Source organism: Oryzias latipes, chromosome 21 (assembly GCF_002234675.1).
Source record: "Oryzias latipes chromosome 21, ASM223467v1".
Taxonomy (NCBI): Eukaryota; Metazoa; Chordata; class Actinopteri; order Beloniformes; family Adrianichthyidae; genus Oryzias; species Oryzias latipes.
The window spans coordinates 3069494-3085890 of NC_019879.2; the positions used below are offsets into that span (position 1 = coordinate 3069494).

At 39.3% G+C, this 16397-nt stretch overlaps 2 long non-coding RNA genes across 14 annotated transcripts in view; both read left to right on the forward strand.

Annotated features, from left to right (window-relative positions):
- Positions 1-7138: 7138 nt before the first annotated feature.
- On the forward strand, positions 7139-8269 carry LOC105356735. Its single transcript, XR_002872565.1, has 2 exons — positions 7139-7376; positions 7456-8269. It is a non-coding gene; the product is annotated as an uncharacterized LOC105356735 (long non-coding RNA).
- Positions 8270-9693: 1424 nt separating this feature from the next.
- The window catches only part of LOC111946752, a 35039-nt gene continuing 28335 nt past the window's right edge, over positions 9694-16397 (forward strand). Inside the window, exons 1-10 of one of the 13 annotated variants that reach the window (XR_002872500.1) lie at positions 9694-9908; positions 10851-10957; positions 11052-11169; positions 13275-13362; positions 13478-13974; positions 14057-14139; positions 14254-14338; positions 14416-14532; positions 14614-14731; positions 14829-14988. This is a non-coding gene — a long non-coding RNA (uncharacterized LOC111946752). Of the gene's footprint in view, positions 9909-10160; positions 10330-10595; positions 10958-11051; positions 11170-13021; positions 13198-13274; positions 13363-13477; positions 13975-14056; positions 14140-14253; positions 14339-14415; positions 14533-14613; positions 14989-16397 lie in introns of those variants that run through there. The other 12 variants (XR_002872498.1, XR_002872501.1, XR_002872503.1 and 9 more) reach the window with 12 other exon arrangements.

Below are 16397 nucleotides of genomic sequence, written 5' to 3' on the forward strand. Positions count from 1 at the left end.
ATCCCTAAAAATCATCCGCCTCCACCTAAATCCTCCTCACTCACACCAACCATGTCCTCCTGCACTGCATCCATGAAGCTCCTCTTTGGTCATCCAAGTAGCTTCAACCCCGCCATCTTTCTACCATCATAATTCATCATAAATCATTTCAATCTGTTATTTTGCATTCATTTCCAAAACATCGATCATGATTTGTTCCTCTGATGGATGTACTCCTGACTATCCTCATCATTCCCTAAGAGAACCTCAAAATCTTCAGCGCTGCCACATCCACATCCACCTCTGCCTTCTGTGTCAAAACCAACATGGCTGCTCTCACCACAGCACTGTAAACCCTAACGAGTTGACAGAACTTAAAAATTATTTTGTAACAGATTACACAATAGTTTTTAAGTTATATTATTAAAACTTTTAAGTTAACATTTATTAAAATTTATATTGTCAGTTGGCTTAAATTTGTATCATTTCATATTAAAAATATTAAGATTCCTCAACTTATAAAAGAGCGATTATTTACTCAAAGTTTTTAATTTTTTCCAACTAAAAAAAACACTTTAACTAACTATATTTTTATAATATTACTCAACTCATAAAATATGTAAAATTCACTCAAATGTTTTATAAATTATCTAACTCATTAAATGTGTAGCATTGAAAATATTTAAAATTCTTCAGCTTAAAATGTTTGGACTTGAAATGTATTCTAAACAGAGGTATTGATCCTGCCCCACAACAACATTTTAAAAGCTAACATTGATAAAAACCAACAAACATGAAAGCCACACAATAGTGATTGCTTAATAGACTTTTTTTAATTGCTCTTTTAAAAAAAAAAAAAAGCACAAATATCAAGAGGATGAAACAATCAGTGAAATAAAACTGCATTGTAAGAGTGCAACACAACATATTGACAAAAAGTGTGTTTTGTATTGTACAGCAGAAAATCAAATGATCACAACAAAACACATTAGTAGCATAACACTTAAACCAACAAATAGTCCATTCTGGGAGACTCACTCAACGAAACATTCTTCAGCGTCAATAAATGTCCTTTCAGTGGTTTGCTGTCCTCAAGGCTCATGACAGCGTTCTGAATAAATATGAAGGCAAGTTCAAGTTTTTTGGGGTGCTGTAGGTCCAGAGCATAGATGTCCCCGAAGAGTTAGAAGAGATTAGTCAGCCAGATCTGTGGGACCACTGACGGCAGCATCAGGAGCGTCACCACGACAACTGAGAGGAGAACCACAGCGGTGTCTGTGAGGTCTGGTATTCTGGAAAATACAAAACAAAAAACACAGATGAGTTCAGACCCTCAAAGATATTCATCACACTAATGTCCAAAACTGACATTCCTGCCATCTGTCAATAGGAATCTTTTCATGCTAACATTCTGTTAGCTTTTAATCAACTGGCTGTGATATTTTAAGGACCAACTCCAATTAAATTGTTTTTAAAAAGTTCTTTAGCATTTTTTCTGAAAATGGAGGACATTTATAAAATAATTTAAGACTAAAGCTTCATTTTTCTTTAATCATATAATGATGGATCAGGAGCAGAAAAGGTAAACGAAAAGGTTCCCGCGCCATCCAATCAGGAGTCCCTGATGTTCGCCTTTCATCTTCCGTCTCATTCTTAAAACCATTTAAAAATATCACTCAGTTTACAAACTACAAACAATTGCCTATTTATTATGTCACTCGATAAAATCTCAATCAATATTAAAGGGTTAGAGAAAAGCATTGACAGGGAGTCGTGTGCACGGCCAGGGCAGCTTCAAGGAGGAGCCCTTCGTCCCCGTTGCGCCGGTGGATGGAGCAAATCGTTTCTGTGCAAAGCAATCGGATTTAATACTGTACGTTTTGTGTATGAGGGGCGGGTGCGTTGTTACGTGTGGGAGCCTTCAGACTGCCATCGGCCCCGCAGCTCAATCAGCAGGAGAAGATGTCTCCAGCTCACACGGAGGCTGTGAGTTTTTCAAAGCAAAATTCCGCTTTTACGGTTTCCTTAGAAACCGTAAATGGAGTGTAAATTCACTCCATGCGCTGTTCTCTCCGTCACGCAGCAAACCGGCTTTTCCAAACCCGTTGGTGACGGTGGACTTTTTTACGCTGCTTTTAACGATTGCTTTTAACTTGAAAGCTGCATCATAATGTAGCGGCGATCACGTGCACGTTGGGTCTAATGGCCCCAAAGGATTCTGGGATGCGGCCGGGCATGCGTGTTTCTTTTTGTTGAACCATGACTGAAGTGTCTAAGACCTGAAGTCAAGTCCATGCTGTTTGGCTGCTAAGAGGTGTGTTGAATAAAAATGCCTTGTGCTTGGTGTTAGAAAGAGAATTCAAACTATTCACTGAGTTCGAAAGTACGTACATGGCGGCTGCCAATTAAATCCATAAATTAGCCGCGTCACTGAATAAGCCGCAAGGCTGTAAGAGCAGGAAAAAAGTAGCGGCTTGTAGTCCGGAAATTACGGTATATGTAGTACTGCATATTGCTCAAGTAGCAGAACACAACTTGCACCTCCATTCCATTGTGCCACCTTCAGCCTGCAATCTAAATATGTTTAGTTAAATTGTAAATAATTTCAACTCTATTTAGACCTTTGGCTAGTTAAAATGTGCATAAATGTTTCCATGCTGCCGTATAAATCTAATAATGGTAATAGTTCAGGATGAATATATTAAATACCCTAAGTATAAAAGTCACCTATTGACAGCTCTTTCCTGGTGAAATGGTGACTTTCTGGTGAACTCTCTGAAGTTCAGTATCTGAAAAAAGACCAAAAGAGATTTTTCAATGGTAAAAAAAATGTTTCAATTATATTCTGATCAAAACATTTATTGCACTACACAACCTATTGCATTTTTTGTTTTTTTAAATAGCTCTAGACAAATAACTGATCAGGAGACAAGTTACCTCGCTGGCCTTGGCGTCTAACTGGAGGTGAAACACTGAACACTCTGTAGTTCGGTACCTGAACACAACAGGAACACGTTGATTAATTTATTTTTACAAAAACGTTTTTTATAACGGAGATCAGTGATTTAAAAGCTTAAAGCTGCATTCAAAACCCAATGCTTCCATGTAGCCACCAGACTTAAAACTTTTGGCGGTAGCTCCTCCCACACAACCGTTAGAGGCTTTGAGTGACACTTTTGGACAAATGTCCAGCAGCAAACTTTAGCCACAAACAGAAGTCTCCAACGCGAATCTCACACGCAGATCACGTTTAGTGTGATTGCAGCATAACAGATCATTTCTACCTCTGAAAAAACTCATCACTGTCGTAACTTACGGGCAGAAACGCATTTTGGGTTTGGCTCGCCATACGTCTGCTACGACGTCACGAACTAACATTTGTCACATTAAGCTCTATAACGATCGTAACACACCTATGTTTAAACAGTAAAGCACATTTACGGTAGTATAAGAGCATTTTTAAAGCATTTCATTCATAATAAACCGTGAACGATACTTACCAAATTAAATCAGGGCTGAAGACAAGACGCCGCCACGAGGTAAACATCAGCGATGAGGCGGATGGAAAAAAAAACGAGGTTGGGGCGTCTTGAAGCAGGGCGAAATCACAATGCATTGCAGAAAAATGAAATGCTCGACTTTCAATTTCAAACGTCGCATACTCGCATCCGGCAAATCCAACATGGCCTCCTGAGCTAACATTGAGAAAACGAAAGACCCTCCCACCAGTACGTGATGACGTCATGACGCTACTTCAGGGATCTTAAAATTTTTGAGTGCTAGATACAAATAAGCTTTAAAATATTGAGCACTGTTAAGTTAAATGTGAAAAAATGTTGATAGAACTTAATACTTTATAGTTGAATCAACTACAAAATGACATTTAAGTTGTGTAACCTTAATAGTTATGAGCCAATACAACTGTTAGGGTTTACAGTGAGTCTTACTGTCATTAGGTCTCACACTCTTATCACAAACCACACCTGAAACCTTCCTTCACCTGGAACAACCTCCTTCCAAACACTGTTCCACTCATCCAAAATTGCAGCCTTTTGTAGAACAAATGTACCTTTAGTAGAAAGTAATCCGTCGAGTTTAGAATCTTCATCTCGCCAGTTTTCATAAACTAGATTTCTGGCGGCATTTGTGACAACTTTGATTAGACAGCATATCGTTGCATGATTTGGCATTTGTGTTATACTGCATGCTTCCAAAGAAAACAAACATTTCATAAGGACAGCAGCTTGAGTTGCATACGAGCCCCACGGTGCACAATGATACAATAATGCAGGGGCTATGAATGAATGCAAAAACATAAAAGTAAAGATATATTGTCAAAAAGAAAAAGAGTGCCACCCAGGTCTTGTGTGTTACCCTTTTAGAACAATAAGTGAAATAATGAATTCTTCCCGGAGTCCATTTTAAATCCATTAACAGAGTTCCTTACTTTGCCAGAGACTCCATATCAATTTATTGAATTGTTTAATGCAATCATGCATAATGCAGGAGGATTAATTGAAAACGGCTGCAACAAGCAGTAACATTAAGAGAATACTTAGAATCAAAAGAGGCTTTGTTAAATGGTCTTTCAGTCTTGAGATACAACTAAATTAATTCAATGATGGTTGAGAGAGACACTTCTTTTTAGGTAACTGTACCCACTGAGAGACGTTCTAGGGGCTTTCTTTCCATTTCCCGTAGAAAGTAGGAGCTCAAGTAGGAAAAAGTTCAAAAGAAAGAAAAGAGAGGGCATCTTAGAAGAAAAACTGCCTTCTTTTATATCAACTATCCATTAGTTACTTCCACTCATCCCAGACCAGGTCGCGGGGGAAGCAGTCCAAGGAAGGATGCCTATTAACTGGAAATCAAAGTGACATGATGTTTAGTCCTTGAGGATTCGTTTACTTTTTAAAAAATTAAAAAAGATTAGTTTTTTATTTTATTTTTAAAATAACAACCTAAGAGATTGGAAAAGTCATTTTACCAGTTTTGTTTTGTTTGACAGAAAAAAAAGATTGTATGAAATCCATCAATTAGGGATGGGATTAATCAACTGAATCAATGAATCCATTTATATATTTCAAAGATCCAACCAGATTAATCTGTCTGTGGCAAGTTATATTCTATTGATTTTGGAAAATACCATTTAGATTGAGGCACGTTAGGTTTGTTTTACTGTAACGTGAAAACAATTAAGTGCGTCAGAGCTGACAGCACACACGTGATGATAGCAACACATGATCAAGACATCATTCCAGTCCAATGTGTGGACAGACTTTGCCTAAAGTCATGTGACCATCCAGTGTCTAGAATGTTCTAAGAATGTTCCCTTTGGCTTCTTTGGATGTGGACAAACAACAGTGGGCTGAACTTCAGGACACTAACATGTGAATGGATTTGACTTTCATTCTAGTTTACTTGTTGGTTTGGACACAGATTTCATTTCCACTTGATGATCTGGAAGAAATCCAAGAATCTGGAAAACTTTCCCTGTGCTGTTCGGTACCAGGTGTTTCTGTCTGAGTCACACTGGTTGAAGTTTTAGTTAAAGATCAATTTTAGGACAGTGAATCGGATTGAATCATATATAATGAACCTATCATCAAATATGAAGCATATCATAAAACCACAGATGATGATATGAAGCAATTGTTGTTAAAATTAACCATCCAACCATTTTCCTCCAATTATCAGGTTATTCATGCTGGAATATATTTTTCGGTCCCTGTTGGAGCAATTTTTTTGGGTTGTAGTGGTTTCGTTCAACCCAATTTATGCTTTTTACATTTGTTTTTTTCTAATTTATTCATTCATTCAGAGTTAATATAACCCAGAAAAGAAATTGGGTAAAACTAATCCAACTTGGATTGTTTGACTATGGAGTTTTTTGTGTGCAGACAACAAAACTATATTGATTTTTTAATATTTGGTAATTTAAAAAAATATATATATATTTTAATAGAAAATAATAATAAAATACTTCTGTAATTGCCATTTTTTTTGTTTCTGTTGTGAAACAGAAATAGGAATAGTCAATGAGTACAGATTTGGTCTTGACCCTGGTGTTTGGAACCCACACACAAATAGCTTTGGAATAACATGATTTTAAAGAAGACATAAGCACTGATGTGGCACTGCTGAATACTTTTCCAATGTTGCTGCTATTTATTCTTATTTTATTTGCCAGAAAAAATTTGGGAACGTTACCTTTTTCTCCATTGATAAAATGAAAAGATTTATAAAATAAAAAAAACATCAAGTTTTTTTTTTCTTTTCAACAAAGACTTGTGGGACACAAGATGAAGAAAAAGTTGATTTTGGTTCATGTTGTTCAATTCTGTTTACCCTAAAAAAATTAAAAAAATAAAACTTTCTTTTTGTTTCTATTTGTGTTGTTAAAAAGAAGTTTGAAATGTAAAAAAGTTCATGCACCTTTAAGGCTGTTTTTTTTAATATTTGTATTTATCCCTTGTGCTATCTTATGGGGTCTAGATGACCCGATCCTAGCATCGACGTGTTCTCCCTACCATGACAAAGGTGAAGAGGATTTCATGTAATCCATGGACACCAGTGAAGATCACAAATCATTAAAGAAAACAGGTTCAGCGGACTGTCTAGTTCAGGGGTGTCAAACTCATTTTGCTTCAGGGGCCACATTTAGCCCGTCTGATCTCAAGTGGGCCGGACCGGTAACATTAAAAGCAAAATAACAGCTTTGTTTTAGTTTTTGTTACTCAATTTGAAAAAATGCCTCAACCAACATAGTAGCCTAATCACTTGGGGCCAATGGATCTCGAATAAAATTAATTTCAATTAAAAAAAAGTTGGTCTATTCAAATCAATACAGACTGAATATTTTACATCTGACACTGAAGCAATCCAGAAACTTTTCTTTATGGTAAGTCTCTTAGTGGTGCTGAATGTTATATTCTTTGAACACTGCAACCTGTTGATGACATGACAAGCATGGGGGTTTTGCATTCAGCTTTGTGAAAGAAAGAAAAAAACTGTCCATTTTTCCTGGAAATCTCTTCACTCCACTTCCCTTTTTGACAACATTTTGGTCATTAGTGTGTTTCTAATGATCATCTTTATAGCAATATAACAGCGGTGAGGCTTCAGGTAACCAAACTGCTTTTTACTTAGACGCAGATGTAGCCCAGGTGGTTTTACCTACTTTGTTTTGCCTTAACCGTCTGTTAGTTTCCTTTCTGCGCATTTCTCGTCACCTTCTGTTTCCCCTTCGACGTCACTCCCTCACGTGGGCTAGTTGGCCAATCACGGCCAAGCTTCTCGTGTCATCAGGACATCACGTGATACGGCGCGACCAGTCGCGTACGCTTATTAGGGTGCAGGGAATCAATGGTTTAAGACGCGGCGGGGAAGCTACATGAGCGGTACGGTATCGGTCGGAATTTACATCTCGTTAACCACCATTTTCCGCTAAGTGATTAATGTGGTAACATGTTGTCATAGGAGCCCTCTATCCGGTCCACAGTTCCACCATACATAAAAGCGTTGGTAATATGTGGTTGGCGGAATCTGGTGAGTTGTCTATTTGTTTGCTAACGTAGCTTTAGCTGCTACTGTGTATCAGATGTGGTTAACGTTAAATGTTACCTATCATATCCAAGCATAATGACTCATAGTATGACCCGAATATTGTACATTCAGTATGGGTATATGTTATGTTAATATGTTTAATGTTTTGTCTTTGTCTTTACATGAATGTAGCACAGCTAGTGCTGTGTTTATGATTTTTGTGTGCACACTATATGTTATGATGTTTTATATTGTTTTTGACGTGTTAACACGCGATTTCCTGTGGCTTTGGTCCTGTTATCCAGGCCGGGTCCAGGTGGCGAGCTAGACCTTGGAATCTGAACACTAAGAAGAGCCGCGTCCTCCCTCCGGGCCGGTAGAGGGTTTTTGTTTCTTCTTGTCTTTCCCTCATAAGTCAAAGCACAGTTTTCTGCTGTTTCCCTGAACGGTTCGACAGACCTTCATTTGACTCTCCCCACCGCAACGGCTTCCTTGAGCCGCTATGGATATCCTCTGAACGGTGGGCGAGTCTTCTTTGAACATTTTCTCCCTGTGTGGTGCAGTTAAAGAGAAACTGGACTCTTCCCCTCTGACAAAGGCTATCTTAACAAGAGTATAGTAATGCTGATGTGTTTACTTCTTGAAGTGCTTTTGTATATATATGTTTGAATGGCCATTCTATGTTTCACTATTTATCACTGTAAATCATCTGTACAAGTCATTAAAGGTGCTACTAATCCATGAACAATTCCAGTCTCCTGCCCCTCCCTCCTTGAGACGATAACTAGACCTCTGATCTCTAGCCCATTAGCTATTAAGCTGCATATTCATATTAATTGGTAGCTTCCGGTGACAAAGGTGCTACACAGAGCTGTTATGTTTCGCTTTTGGCACGTGCAGAGATTTGCTGTTTCACCTGTTTTGCCTTTCCTTTGCTCCCCCTAGTGGTGGAATTGCGCATTTCGGTTATTTCTTTAAAAAATCATAACTCGCCTCAGGAATAGACTAGAAACTTGCTTTCTTTTTAAACCATCCTTATGATTTTTACTTTTCATGTGTGGGCCGGACTTAACCACCTGGCGGGCCCTATACGGCCCGTGGGCCGTATGTTTGACACCCCTGGTCTAGTGGGTCTAGATGACCCAACTCCCAACGTTAAAGTGCCTGGGATAGCACAAGGGTTACGGTGTATACTTGTATCACAATGTAGACAGAGATGGCAACCATGAAAAGTTCAACCTGAAGACAAACATGGAATGGCAAAATGTGTGTTTGTTGTGTCCAGGTATAGACAGACCACTTTTGAAAACCGGAGGAAGGGGAGCTATAGAAAATTAATCATGTCTCTATGATGGACTGGCCAACTGGCCAATTGTACCCCGCCTTCGACCTTCACTTGCTAGGTAGGCCCAGCAGGCTTAGAGAATGGATGAATGGATTTCACGTCTGCCGCCTATTGTAATTCACAGCCACACCTTCCCACACCTGCTGAAAAACAGGAAAGAAAGTTTGCCATTTCATGACAAAATGTTAAATTTCCAAAAAAAAGCTGTTTTTTATTTAAGCTTAATTGCCCTGAGAGGAAAAAAAACAACAAAAAAAGAATTTTACAATAAATTAGCATTAAATCCTGTCCTTTGACATAAACACCCGCTTACTTCTGTGACTTGCAAAAAACTGGATGATCATGCTAAAGACGGCTGCCACAGCACTGGATCAGAAGGGGTGACGGCTTTTTCCACATTGATGTAGCAACTTTAACAACCTGACAGACCCCAGCTCCCAAAGCATCAGTCTTAGTATAAATGACCACTTTGTTAATGATGCCTTACAATCCCTCAGGAGTACACTCGATGTTGTTGCCCCCTTGAAACCTAAGTTCGTCAGACAAAACCGAGTAGCACCATGGTTTTACGCTGAAACTCGTTCTCTTAAACAAGAAACCCGTAAGTTGGAAAGAGAATGGTGCCGCTCCGGTTCAGAGCAGTCTCTGAATACCTAGAAACATACCTATTAAATTATAAAAAAGCTCTGCGTAGAGCTAGAAGCCAGTACTATTCAACCTTAATATCAGAGAATGGAAATAATCCAAGATTTCTTTTTAGCACTATAGCTAAATTACAACCCGGTCTCATCCTAAAATGTGTAGTAGCTACATTTGTCCACATGGAAATGCGTGAGAGTTTTACAAAAACGCCCCCTAAACTGTGAGGGGGATACGTTTCATTTTTCTATTCATTTTCTACGAGCCTTCTCAGGATCACGTGACTTTGGAGGTTTGGCCTGCCGTAAGCAAAAAACATGGGGGATGCACGTTCATTTTTCGGTGGAATATCCCATAAAACAAGATATTTTGAGGACTAATTTTTATTTTGACAACATTTCTAGTGAGAAATATACCATTTTCTTTTAAAATATGCTTTCATTTTGGACATACAGTTTGTAGTTTGCTTGTTTCGTTCAACTTTCTCTCCCAAAGGCTCTGTTACGTTGGAGAAACACGTTAACTTTCATTCATATCTGCAGACGTGCGCGTGGGTCACGTGACTAATATGTTTCTCTTTTTTTCCGCAGAAAATGCCATAAAATAAGAGTGATTGCGGACTAATTTATTTTTGAAAACATTTCTAGCAGTATATATCCCCTTTATTTTCGTAATATTGCAGACATGAAGTTGTTTGTTTGTTACGTTCAACTTTTCCTCAAAGGATCTGAAAGCGTCTGATCTGTTCCATTCATATATGCGGGCTGACGTGGGTCACGTGACGTGCCTTTCTCTTTTTTTCCTGTGGAAAATCTCGTAAAAAGGTACGTTGCGATTTACTAATTTGTTTTATTTACATTTCTAGGAACCCGTGTATAGGTTTTCTCGTTCCGTGTTGCTGTTGCGGCGATCAGGCTTTGATTGACATGTGACAACAAACCGGAAAAATGTTGAGTTCAGGGACGGACCAAAGAGTTCTTTAAATTGATTTTTCTGCATTTTAATTTATTTACACTACGAGTCTAATGGTGTGTGATAAAAAAAAAAAACTATAAATATTATGATAAATGAGATGAAACAATTATTTTGATGGAGTTTATAAAATATTAGGATCTATTATATTCTTTTTTCTTTAACTGTCAATTTTTTGACGTATCTCATATATTATAGTATTACAATGAAGTGCTCTAATTTATCTGTTAAAAAAGGTTTCATCACTGTTTCCTGTAGTAATTCTCAATAATGTTTTAAATAGGATAGATTAAATAGGATATATTATCTAAAGTAAACAGGCTTTTAAGCCTTCAATTTGCCCCAATTGACATGAAGTGCGCATTTCGAAAAGCCAGTGAACGCAGCGTCATACGGGCACCCCCACCCCACTCCCCCGGAAACCCCCGGATGAACCCGCAGGAAGGCGCGCGGCTGAAGAACTTCTTGGACAGCTGGAAGGTGGGCGATGCTTTGAACTTTTCTCTGTAGAAATGTAATGTTTAGATTTGGGAAACCAGAGATGGTTTTTAGTAAAAACGTGTTGGCTGTTTAGGATAAACGTTGAATGACGAGGCGTTTTTCCATCTTAAATTTAAAAGGCCGCAGGATCACGGTGAAGGCTTCTTCTGTATAGAGGACGGGGGCGGAAACGTCACGTGGTCTCCGCAGAGGTAAGTTTCCTTTTGGGTCATTTAGCCAGAAACGGGGGTCTGCAGCCCTTTAAACAGCTAAGAGCCTTTCAAATGTCTCACTGTCCAGAACTCAGTAGGACACACAAGGTTTCTCTTCAGCCTTTAGAAAATCAAACACTCATTTGCATTTATGTTATTTTGGAAACTGGATAACTACTGGGGTTTACAAAGGCTTTTTCTTTTTTACACATTGTAGATTTTATGTTGTTAGTACATCTCAGCCAGTATTTCTTTAAGGGCCTATATCATGCAACATCAACGTTTTAAAATTTTAAAGTGTATTATAATGTTAATTCCTCACAAAAACTAATCCACAGCGGTATTTTGATCCATTCACGCATCTCTCAGCATTCCTCTGAAACCCTCTGAGCACCAGCCCCTCCCAATTCACAATAAGAGGGTCCTCACATTGTGACGTCATCATAAGTGAGGAGCAGCCTCTTCTAGGAAGAGCCTGTGCAGCTAAAACCGCCTCCAGGCTAACAGACACGCCCACTTTCTCAATGGAGCTAGTGGTGATCAGCAAAATGCTTTCATTGCACAATATGCACATCCATCTTTGCAAAAGTTTGGGTGGAAGAAACGCAGAAACGCTGCCGACGCCGACTCTAGGTTGATGTCATGAAATAGGCGACACCCACAAGAAACGAAAGGCGGAGCCTCAGAGATCAAGGAAATAGTTTATTCTAAATGGCTAGCATGGGATAGGCCCTCTAAATTGTGCGTATTGACCTCAAATTGATTTTTTGTGGTACGTTGTCAGGTTTAAAAAAATTCGTCATAAATGCTGGAATTTCTTAAAATATTGTGCATCACCGCTTGATAGATTATTGAAGCATTATGGGTACTGTAGTCAGGAGCCTGGCACAGTAATACTTTGCTTCAACTGTTGAGTAGATCACCAAGTTGAGTAAAGTTTGACTTATCTGACTGTTTTGTTTTGCGTGATGCGCTGTGTCGTCTGAAAAATAGGATATTTGTTTGAATTAAAAACATTTTTATTTTTTGTCGGAGAACCACAGAGGAGGGGTCAAGGAGCCACTTGTGGCTGTGGAGCCTCAGGCTGCAGACCCCTGGTCTAAACAATTATGGCTGATTTGGCTGACCACATGTATTTATCCTAGCATTGTCAACAAAGTTAAAGAGCCGCTCCAATGGAAGTCATGTTTTTAAGATCAAACATTTTTCTCTTTATTGAGAACATTAACAAAAATATAAACACATACACAATAATATAAGATTAAAACTGTTTCTGAGTATTTATTCAAATCTCAATGGATCAGGAGAAGATGAAACTCATTGTCTCAAAAAGCTTATAGTTGTGACGCTCTAACTGCCATGAATGGGCCAAAGTCTCTACTCCGCTCCAATTCTGATGCATCCACTTGCAGACAAATACCGGTAGATCCATTAATGTCCTGAGTTCCCTTGTCTGAGCTGGTATCTGGCTCAAAAGTGTACACATGGATAGCTCCAATGTTGCTCATTGATTTTTTTTTTTTTGCTATGCTAATGTCGGCTAGGGCTTGTGAGGTGCTATAAGCTAGCGGGAGAGAGAATCAACAAACGGTTTATGGGAAATTAGCAGAGGCAAACATCTGCACCACAGCTCTGAGGTGAAATTCTTATGAGCTGCTGTGCTGCAGAAAAATGTCTTAAAAAAACAAAATGATCGTAATTAAAAAAAACACTGGGAACGATTTTATAATAGCTAAAAATTCTGTTGGAGTGGGACTTAAAGTCCCACTCCAACAGAATGTCTGATTCCTGATTCTTGTATGTATGTATATACATAAAAGAACCTCATGTTTTTTTCCCTTTCCTCTCTCAGACTGGTCAGTTATGTTGAGACAACATGCACAAATAGTTCCTGGACTGATCTTCTGCTAACTTTGAGGTGGAGAAGCTGTCAGGTTCATCTGTTTCAGGGTCCTGCATGCTCTCCCTCCATGTTGGCTGTAGCAGTGGATGGAACTTGCTAAATGTACTGTTTTGAGAGCCAACTGGGTTGTGTAAAATTCTTTTGCACCTACATTTTTGATGGTATAAATGTTTTTCTTATGTAAACTTTTCTGTTCTTTTAGGCTCAGTGGTTATTTGGAAGATGCGTTTTTGACCAAAAACACTGTGGTGACCTCCTTTGTGAACTGCATTCATGGGGAAATAGAATATGTAAGGTTATTTTCATGGCCTCTTCCTTAAGAAAATGAACATGCCTGCATATATGTTTTATTGTATTTTGTGTCATATCATCATGTTAATATACGACATTTATTTGTTTTGATAGAATCCTGGAGATGGGAGATGTGGAGCAGGTAAGTTTGTGGCAGCACCAGAGTCCTCCAAAAAGTCTTCTGGCAAAGTAAATGAGGAAGGATCGCAGTCTGCCATCGTGGAGTTTTGCTGAAAGGCCTGAACACGTTCCATCCATGCATCCATCTTCTTCCATTCATCAGGAACCAGGTTGTGAGGGCAGCAGTCTAAGCAAAGATGCCCACACTTCCCTCTCCTCCAGCTCCTCTTGGGGGACCCCGGGGCCAGCTGAGAGACGTAGTCTCCCCAGCGTGTCCTGGGTCTCCCTTAGGGCCTCTGCCCTTATTCCTGTTGGAGTTTTTTTCTAACCCCTTATGTTTCAAAAGTTTGCAAACATACATTTTGGTTGAAATGATGAGGATCCGAGGATGAAATCAAGAAGGGACAACATCAGGGAAAGGGACTGAACCATCTGAACAGCTTCCTCTCTTCAGCAGACACATGTTCCGAGTACATATGTGTCAAATATTGGTAAATACTCATTGAAGATGCATCCTTTTTGTGTAATTTGTTTTCTCAGTTTAATACATTTTGATCCTTTCATTCTGCACAGACATCCTCGCCGTTCAGGCCGGTGGCTGGAACAAGCGGAAGTCAGAAAAGCTGGAGCAGACGTTACCAGAATGATACCTCCAGGTAAAGACTGTGGTAATGTTGTAGATAAATGTTGGCTTGTTACTCTCATGCTGTTGATGTGGAATATCTCTTGATTTCTTCAGTATTATTAATACATTAATCTCTTCCCACAAGGACCAATCAAAATGACCCAGAGAAAAACACTGAAGGGCTTTGTCTGAGCATCAGGAAAACAAGAATCAGCTGTCATCAACATATGGTAAAAATCTTTTGTAACCTTTGTGCTATCTTGTGACCCCACCCTCACATTGACGTGTTCTCCCTACCATGACAAAGGTGGATAAAGGTGGAAAGATTTCATGTAATCCATGGACACCAATGAAGATCACAAATCATTGAAGAAAAAAGGTTCAGAGCACTGTCTAGTGGGTCTAGATGACCCAACTCCCAATGGTAAAGTGCCTAGGATAGAACAAGGGTTACACTTTCTAAAGTTGTTGCATAACTGATCAAGCATGATGTGATGGATTGCAGGTTATGGTGCCATGGTAATATGATGTCATGCTGCTGACCAGACTGTGGTTGGTGAAGTCCAGCAGCACTGCGGGTCCTTGAAGTGTGGTTGAAGAGCTCTCCTCCCAGCTTTTGGAAGGTTCTGCCCCGCAAAGCCAGGAGGTTTCTCTTTGTGATCTGCATGGATGTCCAGGGCTTGTGGCATTTATGTGTTTTCTTCTTCATTTCATTTTTAGGCAGCACAGAGTCATTGATGGAGAGAGAACATGAGGGACTAATTGTCTGCTGAGGAGGAGACTTTCTGCAGTTCAAGCCCCAGCTCCACCCCTAAAAAAAGGCTTATATGAAGGAAAACCTCATTTCAACTTTGTACCAATAAATGACTTTTAATTGAAATGAGAGATTTTTTTCTGAACTGCACCAATGAAGGGTTTTTCAACCTAAATTTCAAAAATTACATTGTTTTTTACCTCCGTTCAAGTTTCTACAACACTAGCTAAACATTTCAGTGCTCACACCTGTGCTGAAGACACTTCTCATTTTAACTCAAACGTTTGGCCTTTGATTTGTATGTCCAACACCTTAGAATGAAACACTGACCTATTAAACTCATATAATGTGCTATGCATCTCCAAATCCTTTGTCAGGGTACAGACTACATTTTAATTGTAGCAAGACTGAAGTAAAATGTAACAAAATGACAATGAGTTATCTTAAATTAGGGGTAAATGACATGAGAAATTAAGAATATTAGAAGTGTGGAGTGATACGTGTATCAGTATGTTAGCTGCAGGAAGGGTGCTGTCCTTGACACGTCCCTTTACTCAGACAGGATGACAGGTAGGGAAGGGGGTAGCCGATGATCTGCTCCAGTATCTTCAGCACTGAAGCTTCTGCTGCTCTTCTTCAGTTTGATCTGAGAGCCAGACCATGATGCAGTTGGACTGGCTGAGCGGTAGGTTGCCAGCAGCTTCAGACGTGCTGATGTGCCTTGTTGATTACGTCCTGGATGTTAGGAAACCAAGTTAGATCAGCTGAGATGGGGATGCCCAGGAAAGGGAAGCTGTGAACCCTCCTCTGTGCCTACTATAGTCCAAGATGACTTTCATGGTCTTTTATTTGCCGATCAGCCTTACACTATACAGTTTCCGCACTTGTCTACAAAGTTCACCTCAGTGACCTTTAATAAGTCTTTGTTATTGGCAAGTTAATTACTTATATCCAAGACATGGAGATGTGGGTCCAGTATGAGCAGGATTTGGGAAATGGCAGTTGCCAAGAACTCACATGAAGTTTCAAGGTTTTTCCCTTTATTTGGAGGAAAAAAAGTTTTTGTCCTTTGTTGTGCAGAATTGCAAACCTAGAAAGAAATCAAGTTGAAAGAATTTATATAAATGTATTTGCCCTTCTTTTGACCCTTCTACATCATGAATATTTGGTGGCTGTTGCTTGGCGACTGTGAGATCTCTCCATAGGATTGACATGGGCTGGGCCTCTCAATGACCTTGATATGATTGTTCTTCAGCCATTCCTTGGTTGCCTTGGCTGTAGGTTCTAGGTCACTAACCTGTTGGAAGAACCATTCATGACTGATTTGAAGGGTCCTGGCTTAAGGAGGGTAGGAAGTTCTCACTCAGGATTTTCCATTAATGGCTCCATCAACGTGGTGACGTAGCTCTGTGCAGAAAAATAGCCACAAAGCATAATGCTTCCACCTCCATGTTTGACAGTGGGGAAGCTGTTCTTGGGGTCATAGGTAGCAATTCTTTTCCTCCAAACCCAATGGTTGAATTGATGCCAAAGAG